Here is a 16,111-nt window from a genome sequence, read left to right on the forward strand (position 1 = left end):
GTAGCTTGAATATCTCCTTGATAAACAACCTTGCAATGTCTGAGGCTTTATAGTTTGTCTTTACCAGAATAAGGTATGCAACCTTAGTCAGCATATCAACCACAACCATGATTGAGTGGTATCCTCCCTGAACTTGGGGTGGGCCAACAACAAAGTCCATACTGATGAATTTCCATTTCATTTGGGGAATGTCGAGTGGTTGCAACTTCCTTGGCATCTTGACATGTTCGATTTTAATATGTTGACAAGACAAACACTCAGTGACATATTTGAAAATGCCACCTTTCAGACTCTCCCAATAGTAGCTCTTCCTAACTGCATTGAGAGTCTTGGCATAGCCAGGATGTCCTAAGAAAGGGCAATCATGAGCGTCGTACAATATCTTCTGCTTAAATGACTGGCTTGCCGGTATACATGCTCTCATTCTATAGTAGACAAGTCCACTATTGACAGAGAATTCATGATACTCAGCCTGTAGCTTTTATTCATGGTCCTTGATAGAGATTTCCCTTAGCATCTTTTGATAGGCTGGATCATGGCATGCTTCTTCTCTAGCTAGCTCAAGTATTGGGTTGTTTGGCATGGACACCTTTGTAACTAGAGATCTAGCTATTGATGGATTTTGCAAGATTAGTGAATTAAGGAATGCCTTACGACTGAGTGCATCAGCAACTACATTCTCCTTTCCAGGTCGGTACTTGATCTCAAGGTCATACTCCTCCAGCACTTCAATCCACTGACATTGCCTCATGTTGAGCTTGTTCTAGGTAAAGTTCCACTTGAGACTTTTATGATCAGTCACTAGTGTAAACTTGTTACCCAGCAGGTAGTGTCTCCAAAGCTTGACAACTAAAAGTTCAAGATCATGGGTAGCATAATTCTTCTCATGGCTCTTCAGTTTCTTGAAGATTATGGTATAGGATGACTTTCCTACATGAGCACACATCCTAAGGCAAGCATGCTAGTATCAGTTACTACCTCAAACTCCTTGCTGTGGTCTAGAGGTTTTAGGATCGGTGCTGATACCAAACTTTGCTTCAACCTATCAAAGCTAGTTTGTTCGGTAGTTGACCATGCAATGGACATTTGCTTCTTCAATAAGTCTGTCAAAGGTGCTGCAATCAAAGCATAGTTTTTGATGAAGACCCTATACCATCCTGTCAATCCAAGAAAGCTACGTATCTCTTTGACGGATACTGGTATTGGCCATTCAAGCACATCTCTGACCTTGGCTGGGTCTACTGATATTCCTTCTGATGATACTATGAATCCCAGATATTCAATCTGACGCTTGAAGAATGCACACTTCTTCATTTTTGCATACAGCTTATGAGACCTCATTGTCTCAAGGACAATCCGAAGTTGAGGTTCATGATCTTCTTCCTGTTTAGAATAGACTAGAGTGTCATCACAGAAGACAAGCACGAAATCATTAAGATATGGTCTAAAGATATCTTGCATTAATCTATTGAAGGTGGCAGGTGCATTTGTAAGTCCGAATGACATAACCAGGAACTCGAAGTGCCCATATCTTGTATTGAAGGCCGTCTTTGGAATATCTTCTTCCTTGATCCTTATCTGATAGTAACCTGACCTGAGATCAATCTTGGAGAAGATCTTTGCACCTTGAAGACGATCAAGAATCTCATCTATTCTAGGAATAGGATACTTGTTCTTGACTGTTGATTGATTCAACCCTCGGTAATCAATACATAGTCGAAGTGTCCCATCTTTCTTTTTCTGGAATAGTACTGGAGCTCCCCACGATGAGTTGCTAGGCCGGATGTAACCCTGATCTGACAGTTGCTTGAGTTGTTCCTTCAACTCAATTGCTTCTGGTATAGACATTCTATAGGGTCTCTTCGCAATTGGCACAGCTCCTATTACTAGCTTGATCTCATGATCTACTTCTCTTTGAAGCGGGAGTTCTGTTAACTTTTCAGGAACTACATCCGCGTATTCCTTTAGCCAAGTGACCAAATCACTTTACTTCTTTATCAATATTCACAGGCAAGTCAATTGTTGATTCCGATGAGGAAGTCACAATTATCTAGTCCACGTGCACCCGCCCCACCAGAGGGTCTTAAACCTTCATACGCAATACGATCTTCCTCTCTTTGGCTAAGGACCTTGCCGCAACTTCTGGGGATGATCTAATAGCCTGCATTAAAATGTTAGATGAAACTTTCACTACATTTGCTAGAAGCTATGAGAGGCTAGACCTAGGTCTTCTTGACGAAACGCTTGCTTCGGCGGTTCGTGCACTACCATGCACTTGGGAGGAATACGAACTTATGACCACTAAAGTTCCCAAAATTGCTGCCGAAATGATAGCAAATGATGAAATCTTGACGGATCAGGCTGCACTCAGAAGGCTTATTACCTCTTATTACAAGCCTCCGCATTCTGCTCCTGAACAGGAGCTACAAGAGCTCATGCATATGGCAAGCTCATCTTCCACATTCTTGCAGCAGTGGTTTACGCTAAGGATCCAATGGGAGAAAAAAGGTCGTCGCATAATGACCAATGCTGAGCAACGCAGGGCAATCAAAACTATCGAATATGACCCCACGTACGTGGCACCTATCTCCTTTAGGGTCTTGGCCATCACCCGTAATCAGCATCTGGATGACCATGTGCTCGCCCACCCCTACATTGACCAATTCCTCACCCAAGAAGAATCACATGTTGCTAGTCGCCTCAGTACCGGAGATCTCTTCCACGATGTTTTGACCTACATTTTCCAAGTTTCCATCCAACCATCCACTCTGGATTGTCATGCCCAACTCGAATACAATCCAAACTTCTACGATTGGCTATTAGCTAGGTAAGTCAACCCACACGAACAAGTGCTTCCCTTGTCCTTCCTGTGCTAATCCTAGGAAGGATTCTTTGCAAGATTCCTGACGGAGGGGGGACCACGACCAAGAGCAGAGCAAGGATGAAAAGTTATGTTATCTAGCTAGCAGATAGTTAATTAAGAAATTTTCTATGGAGGAATGTTGCAGAATAAAACAATAGCAATGGTCAAACCTCTAAGAAAGTGTGCCCACTTTAAGCCCATCTATTCTTCTCTTAAACTTAGTTCTAATAAGAAATGCGCCGATTGTTAGGCATTAAATGTTGGCATGGTGTGTTGACAGGTCACCGCCATGGCAGGACAAGACAAAGGAGGCAAACTACCATTCTCAGAAGAGGAAATGACCAAATTCGGCATCGCCATCGAGACGCGCGGATTCAGTCACTTCACTTTCAAGCACACACTGAATCTGGACGAAGCCATCATGGAGGAACCTGCTATCAAGGACTTAGTGGACAGATGCCATCTCCACAAGTACGTGGAGAAGGTGGGACAGGCAGTGGACTACAGCATGTGCGCGGATTTCCTGAGAAATTTCGACAAAAGCAGGAACTGTGGCACCGTCACAGTAAGGAGAGGGGAGCAAGAAAGGAGAATTGAAGTGCCCCTCAATGCAATGATTGTAGAAAAGGCCCTGGGGCTTGTGCCAAAGAAAGAGAGAAGGCCGAGGCGAGACGTTTACACCATGCTGGGAGTCAAGAAAGAAGCGGTGCATACTGTGGATGGAATCAGCTTGGCTGACGTCCCGGACCCAGTGGTGAAACTACAAGCAAAAATGATCCATACCCTCTTCTTGGGCCATCGTTACAATGCGCTGATGAATAGGATCGGGGTCCCACTGTTGGAAAGCATAGCAGCAGGAACCCCTGAAGAAATAGACTAGAATGGATTCGTACAGAAGACCATTCAAAGTTCAGCTGCCCTCCTCACTCCGGCGAAAGCACCAGCAGAAGGAGAGTCCCCTGCCTCAACAGCGCGTTCCGCAAGGAAGAAACCGGCGTCGAAAGCGGCTACAATCAGATATGGGGGAATTCTGACAGCCATCATAGATGAAGCAATAAAGAATGAGGGCGTCATGGAGGGGGAAGCGGCGCATCAAAGCTCAACTCACCATGGCGGAGGGAGATCGAGCGAGAGAACAGTGAGCGACGAGGGAGAGCAGGAAGTGCCACCTCTGCGAGCAACCAAACCCGCAAAACAAAGCAAAAGTGATAAGAAACAGAAGGAGAAAAAAGAAAAATTAAGTAAGGAAGAACGGGCTGACATCAAACAGGCTAAGAAAGAGTCTCGAAGGGCTGAGGAAGAAAGGATGAGGAAAGAGGAGGACGAGTTCGCCAGAATAGGAGAGGAGTCAAAGAAGGCGGAAGTGGACAGGAAAAGGAGGGCAGAGGAAGAGGCTGAGAAGCAACGACTCCAGGAACTGGCCGAACTGGCAGAAGCCACCCGAAGGTCGGTGGAAGAGACCCATGGGGACGGAGAACTCAAACCCGCAAGCCCCGGCCATAAAATCGAAGCCACTGCAAGTGTGGAGGCAGCACCAATGGTCATAGGCAAGGGCCAGTCCCTCCTACATCCACTCCCTCCCTCCTTTGTGCCAACAACAGCCGAAATCACGACCACCGCTGCTGCACACCCCACGCCTCCTCTCGATGCGGCACAGTTCATGACCATGATGCAGATGCTTGTAAGCAGGGTGGCCGAAATTGCCCCTGAAACTCGATTGAAAAGGCCCGCCACCACAGATGCAGAGTCTCGGCAAGATCCCAAACGACAGAGGCTAGAGGCATCGACCACCACGCCCAATACCCCCATACCTGCCATAGACTATGACGCATATGTGGCCGAGTTGCTAACGCAATTGGAAAAGGCAAAAGAAGAAAAGAAGGTGGCGCTGCAGGAACTAGAGAAAGAAAAGGAGACGTCAGTAGCCCTCAGGCTAGAGGTCTCAAGGCAAGAAGCTGACAGACGGAGAGAGATGAAGACCCTGCAAGACCAGCTAGAAGAGAAAACGAAGCAAGCCCAAACCAATGAAAGCTGCCTTAGGCAAAGGCTGGAGGATGAGGAGCAGAGCCTGGTAGCAGAACAAAGGAACATAAAACTTCTGATGCAGCAATACAATGATCTCCAGCAAAGGGTGGCCCGAGTGGAACAGCTCTACCGGGAGGTTTAGGAAGGCGAAGCCGCTGTTCCACAAGAATATGCAGCGGAGCCCTAGTCATGGCACGAGCAAGAGGAACAGGACAGGCTAATCAGGGAAATCGAATTCCTAAAAAATGAAGGGCCTGTCCTGTTCCTCTTGCTCGTGGAACAAAGGCAAAAGATGGAGGAGAGAGCCGTGGAGTGGGAAAGAAAGAAGGGCCTATCCTGTTCCTCGTGCAGCGGAGCCCCAGTCATGGCACGAGCAAGAGGAACAAAGGAAAAGATGGAGGAAGGCGAAGCCGCTGTTCCACAAGAATATGCAGCGGAGCCCCAGTCATGGCACGAGCAAGAGGAACAAAGGCAAAAGATGGAGGAGAGAGCCGTGGAGTGGGAAAGAAAGAACTTTGACAGGGTGAGGGATTTAACAAAACGACTTGCAGTGGCAGAGTGTGAAAGAATGCTGGCCGAGGCTAGGGTTGAGGCTGCAGAGATAACAACTAAGACCCAGCGACAGGCCTTTCTCAACACGGTGCTCCACGTGACGCAAGCCGGGGGCGATGATACAGTGGAACAGGTAAAAAGAAAGTTGGAACTAAGCACCCGGGCGCTACGATACGGCCTTCAAGAGCGGGACTTCCAACAAGTACAGGAATAACTAAAGAGCAATAGTTCCACTACCTGCGCTATACAGGCCTTTCCACTGCAGAGCTCGAGGAGTTAGGTTTTCAAGAACAAGAGCAGCCACCGCCACCACCACCAGTCATTCCTCCTGTGGTAGCGCAAAATGCCGAAGAGGCACCGGACTTCGAGCAAGATGAGGAAGACGAGCCGCAAAGGATGCCGAGTCTGCCTCAACCAGAGATCCTATAGGAGGAACCTGCCGACGCCGAGCTACCTGAACGCATAATTGCAGCAAGGAGAAGGAGGTAGGAGTTAGCAGAAGAGGCCCAACGCCGAGCGCGCATACTTCCACGACAACTTCCTGATCAGCCCATGCCACTGCGAAATGATACACATTTGGTAGATTGGCCCCAGGAGTTGGTCATATGGCGCCAGAGAGAGCTACATAAGTGGCCATTCGAGCTCTCATTCGCTTTTCCACGATCCCTGGACCGGGCCCTACCTCTAGGAGTCGTAGCCAAGATCAAAGATCTGGCTAACAAACTCGCAAACAAATGGATGGAAGAGAGAAGCATAATAGTAACCAGGTGGAGGCAAGAGCCACGAGAATACTGGGAAGACAAGGTCGGTCTGGTTCCCAAATCCGTCCAAGGCTACCAGGCACAGCCAAAATGGTGGAGGAGGATTTGGGACACCAATTTTGATGCTTGGACCGCATTTTGTAGCTCCCTCCCCGAAGAGCGCAATGATCCTATCTACATGCCCTACCCCCGTAGGCATGGAGTGGATTACAACAGAGATTTGCATGGGGATTTTGACTTCCCGAGAATCTATAGTGTAAACGCTAGAAGCCCAGAGGAATGCTTAGCATTTAGGGCAGAAGATATACTTCCCTCCATAAATCGTTTCCTTGTAGATTTCTCCTCCTGCCCCAATCCAGCATTCTTAACCACTTGTAATTACCTTCGACTTCTCAAATTCTTGCTACTCCAGAAACCTGCCGCAGAGGAAGCCCATCTCCCTCCACTCTTTTTTTATCTTAACCTAGGAATAGATAGTAGAGCCATGGTGAGGTTGATGATGCGCGCTACTCTCCTCCTGGCCTTCTGCTTAGAACTATTAGAAAATATGAGTGACACCCGTTTTGCAAGGTGTAATCACCCCTTTTTGTCCACCACTCCTTTAAGAGCTAGAGTCGGTATTAAGGAATACCTACAAAGTCGTGCATTTTTATCACAATGCTTGTGACCACCCCGTGACTAAAGGGGTGCCCCATGCATCGCCCAATGCCCTCTCTCTCATTCACCACACACAAAAAAAAAAAGAGAAGAAAAGAAGAAAAGTGCTTGCTGCCTTCATTCACTATCGTGGTGCACCATACTCACTGCATCTAGAGTCCTCTCTAGCCCCTCCCCCACTTCACGCTCAGGGCACATCAAGGGCAGGACTTTCGGACCTGTCACCCTGAGCTTCGCATCGCACCTCAGAAGCCGCACAAACTGGGTCCTCAATTGTGGGACATTACCAAGGGCTTGCCCAAGGTTAGACCCATCTCCCAGTTCCACTCGCACGGGCACCATGCATTGCACAGTGAGACAGACACACCCCCTAGGAAGTGCACCACTTTTCTTGCAGGTTATCTTCATGTTTCCAAAATGGGCTGCTTGGCTAAAGGCGATCGTCTACTACATCCTCCAATGACAAGGAATTTTTCCAGAAGTCCGACATGACCCCGTTACTGCAACTTCAGGAGCTTCGCTGCGAAGGTTTCAGTAGCTCCACAGATTTCATGCTGACAACCATCCACCCACTGATGGGCTGCCATTGGCATAGATCTTGGAACCTCACCGTCCGATGATCCATGCCCACTACATCTAGATCTACGGATCGCTTATTAGCACCACAAGCCTGAAGACTTTCACCTCAAAACCGAAGATCCTCTCCTCCCAGACAAGGGTTTTTCAGCCCATGCCACGGCTTTTCACGACAAATAGCGTTCAAAGGGTTTCTCCAGAATAAATCCCCCCAATACCATCTTCCTAAGGGACTGCTTCTTGTTTCAAGCGTTTCGGATACTCAAACGACGACCAGTTCTAGAGGGGCGCCAGAACAGTGAGACAGATGCCGCAATTGTCAGCAAGCCTAAAGCACACTGGAATCTCTCTTGGGCATCGTCATCACACGCCATCACCTCTCATTCACAAGCCTCAGTGTCCTCCAACCGCCAATCACACCAACAACTAGCATCCTTTATCCCACTACTTCTCGCCGCAGTGCCATGGGACTGGCACTCGTCTAGGAGGGGGTAATGTTAACCCCAACACGAAGAAAGCAAAAGAAAGCGGGAAAGACGCAGGGCAAAGGCGGAAAAAACAAAAAGAAGTAGCCCGACTGAAGTAGAAATAGGAGGGCGCATTTTAAAAAATATAAAGGCGCACCCTGAAATCTTGTAAAAGAGCGCCGGGCTCTCACCCGTGCAATTTGTAAATGTAGACGGGCGGTGGAAAGGAATCTAGGAAGATAGAGGGACAATGGGAAAAAGGGCCTAGGCTAATGGCCGGCCATGTAAAAAAGGGGGACAACCGCCCATGGAAATTAAGGGCATGTATATAAAGTTAAAAAGTAAATGAGAAGAGCATCCTCGTGTGTGGCCAACAGCGCCTCCTTCTTCTCCTCCTGTTTCTCACCTTCGTGCCTCCTTGCTTGTGCTTGTGAGACGAACTGAGGGCGTGAGAGTGTGTGAGGGAGTGATCGTGGGAGGGCAAGGGAACTTGGAGAAGAAGCTCCCCATTCTCCCTCTTCATCTTCTCCTCCCCTCTTCTCTCCTCTGGTCTTGAACATGGCTATGGGGGATGAAGCTCATGGGAGAGGGATTGAGGTTGCTTGAGCTCGCCTCAAGGATCGTGGAGTTGCAGGGGTGCAAGAAAGAGGAAGGTACTCGATCGGGAATCAAGGTAAGCTCACTACACCCACAAGGTAGGCATAGCGTGATGACTATGTGAGAGGTAGCCATGGCTGCTCAGTTCGAAACACTTGAGTAATAAGTGGTCCGTAGGTCTCAGGGTAGAGCTCGAAGAGCTCCCACAATAACCAGGAAATTTGTGCAAATAAAAGCACCAAAATGTGCTCAACATGGAAACATCCTTTGCAAATTAACACTTTGCTTTTGTACCCCTTTGTCAAAATTTCAAATATGAAGCAATGTAAAATGTGTAATCCAAAAGAGACACAGTATAAAATATTGCTAGGAAAAGGAAAGGTCAAACCCTTTTGTCTCATTCCAAAAATTGAAAGGTCCTTAGACCTTACCAAATGAAATGGGAATTCATCAGTATGGACTTTGTTGTTGGCCTACCCCAAGTTCAGGGAGGATACAACTCCATCATGGTTGTGGTTGACATGCTTACTAAGGTTGCACACCTTATTCCAGTAAAGACAAACTATAAAGCCTCAGACATTGCAAGGTTGTTTATCAAGGAGATATTTAAGCTACATGGGCTACCCAGAAGAAACATTAGTGATCGTGATTCTCTCTTCACATCACACTTCTGGGGAGCTATCTTTAAAGCCATTGGGACTCAACTATGTTTTAGTACAACTTACCATCCCCAAATTGATGGCCAAACGGAGCAAGTCAATCAAGTCATCGAGGATATGCTAAGGGCACACTGCTGTCGTGAACCAAAAAGGTGGATTAAATACTTGCCCTTGGTTGAATTTGCCTACAATGCTTCTTACCAACAAAGCATTCAGATGACCCCTTTTCAAGCATTGTATGGTCATGACTGTCGAAGTTCCCTAAACTTTTCAGATCCAACCTTGAGGGTTGAAGCTTCAAGGCAAATGTTGGAAGAGATGGATGACCAAGTAAAGTCGATAAGACTGGACATCCAAGCCGGCAAGGATAGATAGAAGGCATACGCAGATTTGAAGCGTCAAGATAGAATCTTCGAGGAAGGAGACATGGTCTTCATTCGCGTACGCCCAAAGAAGAGTTCCCTATTCTTAGGAGATTGCAAGAAGCTAAGTCCAAGGTATTGTGGACCATACAAGATCCTCAAGTGCCTAAGACCTAATGCTTATAGACTGCAACTCCGTGAGAACCTAAAGGTTCATAATGTATTCCATATCAGCCTATTGAAGAAGTATGTACCTAATCCTAGCCATGTACTTGATGACCAACAAGTTGTAATGCCTAGCCAAGGAGTCCTTGAGCTACGGCCTGACAGGATCTTAGATGTTAGGGAGAGACAACTGAGATCCAGAACCTAGAGAGAATGCCCAGTTTATCTCGAGATGAGGACATCTCGATTCCTCCAAGGGGGAGAGAATGTAATATTTTTGTTGAAAAATATTACGAGGCCGCGTGAGTCTCATGCAAGGACAATTCCGGCATCGAAGTTAGGGACGGTGTGAACTTTAACAGTACATGACATATCATGAGTCTCCACTGTCCAAACGAGACCAAGGACTAAGATAACCGCATATCTACGTGTGAACCTCCTCTTGGGAGGAGGTCAAGAGGATAATGTTATCATTATTGCAAAAAAATTTTATTACCTTCCCCCAGCCGAAGCCTGGCTAAGGGAAGGTGATGGATTGAAATGGAATTAGAGAGGTGGAGGGGAGGATAGGCATGCGGGGCTCCAGGTGGGAGGGAGCTCTCCCCCTCCCTTGTCCTATATAAACCCTCGCTATGGGGTGGAGGTGAAGAGGGTAGTAAGGCTGATTGAAAGGAGATAGTCATGAGGAGGAGGAAGTACGAGCCATCATTCATGAGAGAAGCTGAGGAGGAGGAAGTAAGGGCCGCCATTCAAGAGAGAAGCTGAGGAGGGTCGTGAGGCTGTGTCGTGAGGAGGAGCTGCCCGCAGAAGAGCCGCGCTGCCATCACTTCGCCTCTTGCCGCCAACAAGCCGTCATAAAGAACATCGCCTCCTCCTCCACATGGAGTACTCACGGCTATAGAAGCTTCCAAGAAGCTTCTTGGAAGCTTCTAAGGGGGGGCTCTCGAAGCCCCCTTTTCTATTGCCCTTCTCAAGCGGTCTTTTACACCCCCGGAAATTAGGCCTTTCCCCCCTTCCAGAACGAACGAAAAATGTTTATGCATTTTTAGCAAGTGGCTTTTGTGCATTGCAAAGTAACGAATCTAGAACAAACAATGATTATCATTTACAAAGTCGGAATTATTATAGTACACCTTCGACTATGCATGGAAAGATTAAATCGCATGTCGCATTATTAGATGAATCTTTCTTAGTAATGATTCATTAAAGAAGATTGCTCACAACCGTAGGACTTTGCAAGGCATGGAAATGATTCTAGGGCTGTATGAAGTAGGTTAAACTCTAGTCAATTGGCATAAATCTCAATCAACTATGTAATTAGTTAGGGAAAGGTTGTGTAATGCTCATTCAGCGCGTATGAATATTTCATTCAGAAATGAAGTTAGGGAAAGACTGCATGGTTCGTTTTAACATAAAACCCTAAAGACCTGCCCACATTCACGGAATGTAGGGACAATAGGACATACTTGTAAGAAACGATCTAGGGTTTTTACCCTAAGGATTGCTCGATTAAAAAGATGAAACTCAGATTGAGATGGAACCCTAGGACCGACAATATTGGCCTAGTACAATCAGGAATGGATTGGATATAAAGACACCCTAACCCTGTTTCCTATCTAATCATGATTCCATGATTAGAGGAAACCGTTCGATGGTTAAAATGGTCCCATGGATTTGATGCGACACTTGTGCAACAAATTGCAGAGTCGATGATCTTGTGGCTTGACCACAAGAGAATTACCAATTCCTCGGAATGAGATTGGCAGATTCTTGCGCAAGTTTATCTTGCAAGAGGATGAGTAGTCGTCCTGATATAGAACCTTTCTTGGGAAAGGTGACCAAGATAAGGGGATTAGATAATTGCTTGGAATCAAAAGACTAATCAGTAATTTGGAATAACATATTTACTGCTAATAGAACTTAAGGTATTGGTTAAGTTGGGTTAATAGGGTACGGCCCTAACCCAAGGACATAAGGGTTAACAAACAAACCCTTGGGGATCTTGCCAAGTCACAATTGATCCTGGATCGAGTGTTGGATGCATTCGGAGAGAAGGATTCACTCCTTAGCAATTGGCCAAATAATGACCACTAGAAATGAATGTGCTTGTAACAGTTTAGAGAGCACTGTTTGCTTTGTTTGCTCAAGGAATTAAAGGATGAAAAGATATCTAATGCTTCAAGTTGAAGGCCTGAAGGGAGAGGCAGCCTCAGTTACCCCCGACTGTCTGCCTAACCCTAACCAAGGGGGTTGTTAACTGCACCGGGAAGGCGGACCAAACCCACCGTGAGAGGTCTCTCCGTTGAGCACTACTTGGAGCAGGAGGAGGATTGGGTGCCAGGGGGGCTCTGGCCGTAAATCCCTCGCCTTCCAGGCCCTGCACAAGAGGGCAACGTGACTCGGGATTGGATCTCGAGGCTCGCATACTAGTCTACGGGTGGAATCTTGGATTATTAATCCCTATGGATTGCTGGATAGCCTTCGGGCGGATTATGGATAAGCCTACGGGCTGGACTTTATAAATGTATTCCAAATATAAATATGATAAACTGTTGAAAAAGAACTTGTTTGACACTATTTTTCTATGTCAAGTGCTATGATTACGTGAAGGAACCGGTGCCTAATGGACTAATTAAGGAAGCTGCTTGATGCATGTCCAACGAAATGTGGTAGGTAATTAGACAACTAAAACAACCTGAGGAAAGTGCGGTGGATGTGGCCATAGGTCCGTCCTACGGATGGGTGGTCCCGGTTGGCTGGGAACTTTTCTCAATCATAATTGACAGCAAGAAGATCGTCTCAAAGGAAATGAATAGCAAAGGTGCTGACCTGGACTCTAGGTTATAATAATCCTGGTTTACGTTGTTTTAGGGGAACGGAATGGGACTATGCCTCATGGCAGAGAGGTTGATCCTTGCATCCCTCTCATTTACCATTCTCCTTGAACCAAATGCAGCGTGAATCCACTTCGGCCCTGGCATTTTTGCGTAAAGTAGTTCGCTTGGGGTTTGACGCTAGTTTCTGTTTAGGGAAATGACCATTAGGGGAAACCCTGATTCAGGTCGGTCCTAAGTGGGAACAGCCAGAATACTTCTGCTACGTGGCAGATGCGGGAAGTCCTAGCTCACAAACCGCGTAACATTCCATGGGAGTGCCAGGCGGAGCTTTCTAGATCTTCTTTCCGATGGACTGCTAAGACATGTCCTAAAGGGAACAGGTGGACATGTTACACCTTGTATATGATAAATTGTAAATATTTAAAGATATACGTATTTAGCTTGCTAAGCTATTCTATCGACATATCTTTTTGCAAGCTAAAATTCCAACCAACAATTCTTTAGAGTTGTAGCCTTTGTCATTTTTTCACAGAAGGGTATCAGGATATTCACATGCTAGCTAGAAGGATATGTTTTTATTTAGAGTAAATTTATAGATAAGAGGTATTTAGTAAACGTCCCCCCACCCTTCTTAGAGGGGAGGAGTAGATCAGATGCTGAAATATAAAACATAAGAGCTTCCAATGTCATTCGTCGATTACCTAGGACTATTTTCGATTTGGCTAATTGTCGTGTGAAACTCTTCCATGGCAAGGGAAAACTTGTAACCATAAATTCATTCGTTATTATTGCAATATTAATAAACACTTCAGAGAGTTTTCCAATTGACACCAAATGATCAGATCACAAGCATTATGATTTCCTTGAATTAGTCTTTTGAATTTTGAGCATGGCATCATCTATACTTGTAATGTCCACATCGTTTGCAACTTGATGAGAATTCTATTGATATATATATATATACAATTATAATGCTACCAAAGTACAAGTACCGATTTAAATTAATGTTCTTACCACGACAAATCTATCAAGAAGTGCAATCATTTTTTACAAAGGGCTCCTACATTTAGGCTCATATCTTAGCTATGAGGACCCGATCATGTCCGTATGGATAATCTAGGCAGTGTATCCACGATCTGTAGCAATATGTAGTCAACTTAGCAATGGCTTGCTTGAAGCAAAGTTGATTGAAAAATGCCCAACCATTTACATTAACAGGATGTCATAAAGGGTCGTATAGTAAAGAAAGAATTACAAAACTTGTGATGTAGGCTGAGGGCTCGATGCTGTGTGATCCTTGGAAGCAAGGGGGAGCCTTGCATCTCTTCGCTCTCCTTGGACCTCTAATTGAAACTCTTCCTCCGCCACCACTTCATCTCTTGATGCTGATGGCACACTCGTTCATTTCTAGGTTTTCACATCATCCTCCAGAGCATCCAACTCTGCAATGCAATCGTGCTCAAGTGAAATCTGTAGGCAGGTTTGTGTGTGAAGATCCGGCATGATAAAATTGAGCAGTGCAGAATGGAGCAGCATCAAGATCACGATATCCTGGTCAAGCTACATATGCCAACTACTCTCTGTAGGTCTATTATCTATAGTCGACATATATTTAAATTTTAATGTGCTCGCAGAAAACATTTCGAGCAGCTAGAGCAAACCAAAATTTCTAAGCCTGGGGATTGAGAAATTTACAAAACATGAGTCTAACATGCTCGATTGTCCAAGCATGTTTTAGCGGTCTATCAAGAAACGAATCTAAGCATCACCACCCAGTACTCCCATGGAATGTTCCGAGGTTTGTCGCCTAGGGTTTTCAAAGTCTGCCTCCCAACGAAACGTTCATGGCCGAACCCACTAGTATCAACCTGAAATTTTGGTTCCTAGTTGTCAAGGTCTCCTAATTTCATTTTAGCATCAGGTTTTGGGCATCCTACTTTACGCAGAGATACCCAATCCGAAGCAGATCCATACCGCACTTGGTTCAAAGAGAATGGAGAACGAGAGGGATGCGCCGCTCAACCTCTCTACTCATAGGACATAGTCCCATTTCAGTCCCCTAAAATGGCATGAATCAGGTTCTAACTTAATAATACCTAAAGTAAACCGGTGATAAATCCTTGTGAGAAGTCTCCTAGTTCTCAGGGACCACCCAGCCATAGGATGGACCCGTCAGGGATTCCGTCCACCCGCTTTCCTTAATAGCTTTAGTTTTCTAATTAGGTCCTACCACATTTATGTGCGACATTTAAAATCAACTTCATTAATTAAGCCTTTTAGGGCACATGGTTTGTTCGCGTAATTTACAGCATGAACACGAAAACAAAACAAGCAGTCCTTTTGACAAACAAGTTCCTCAAGTTAACCTTTGTCTCCTACACATACCTGAGAATTATGTATCCCTTCTATCCAATAGAAGTACATGGTCCAAATCACATGGCACCAAAATTTCCATCCTTTATCTAGAATAGAATCTTCCAATGCCTTTAGATGTTGGGCTCATGGCAGTCTACAACTCTGTTCCGGACTCGGCAAGGGGTGTCCAAAGCTCCATTGACCCCATGTGACTTAGGAGTGAGACACACTTTCCGTGGTTGGCCTTTTCACCACTTGATCTTCAGCTTGTGAATCGAGCAGTGCCCTCTTGGAGTAATCCACGGTGCGATCTTGGAGATGATCCACCCGTGCAAATATCCTTCCTTATTTAACCAATTAAGAATCAAGCATAATCCAGGCAATCCACCCTTATATCATGCTCTAAGAAAACATTCCTTTATTTCCATGGCAACTTGTCATTACAGATCCCTGCCATGCATTTGCCATCAACACGAGCCTTAGAATATTTATCCAAATCACAATGCAACAATCAATTGATTGAAAGAAAAACATTTAGGGTGTTGTTCAATCAACCAACAAAACTAATTGTATTTTTCCCAACAATACAAGAATAGACGCGATGATAATTCCATCGCATATTCGCTCTCCCCCTTGGGATCAAAGAGTGATTCTATGCAAAATTTTCCTAATACTTGTATGCACTATTCTTAATGTCATTCTTTTTACGATTATGCTATTGATAACCCTTGATTGATTGCTCTATCAACGAATAAGCCATACGCAACTAAGTGCAATTAACTTCCCTTGATACATGCATTTTGTAAATTCCATCTTTCAAATGCGTGAGAAGAGGCCTATCCCTTCCCATGACCTATTCTTGTATGTCATAGCATGGGCCTAATGTATCTCATGTGAGCATCAAAGCAAGAATCTAATAATTTAGAAAATACATTACTTATGAACTGGAACCGCAGTTGGATTGACAATGATGCCTTCGCCCAAAGCTTTGTTTCCGGTTGTAGGATTGCCATCTGCACGCGACATTCCTTGCTTGGAGAAAATCTTCCATAAATAGACTCAAGAGATTAAGAAGGGGGAATAGATTCGAGATGGAAGAGTGTAAGAGAAGATGGTTAAGTCAAGGATCGAGATAGAGAAAGCTGTGTAGCCTCTCGAGGTAACTCTTCTCTCTCTCTCTCTCTCTCTCTCTCTCAAGCTCTCTCTCACAGTATCTTGGAGAGGTATCTTTCTCT

The sequence above is a fragment of the Lygodium microphyllum genome, chromosome 16, assembly GCF_053477565.2.
Source record: "Lygodium microphyllum isolate KBCC chromosome 16, Lygodium_microphyllum_v1.1.10, whole genome shotgun sequence".
Taxonomy (NCBI): Eukaryota; Viridiplantae; Streptophyta; class Polypodiopsida; order Schizaeales; family Lygodiaceae; genus Lygodium; species Lygodium microphyllum.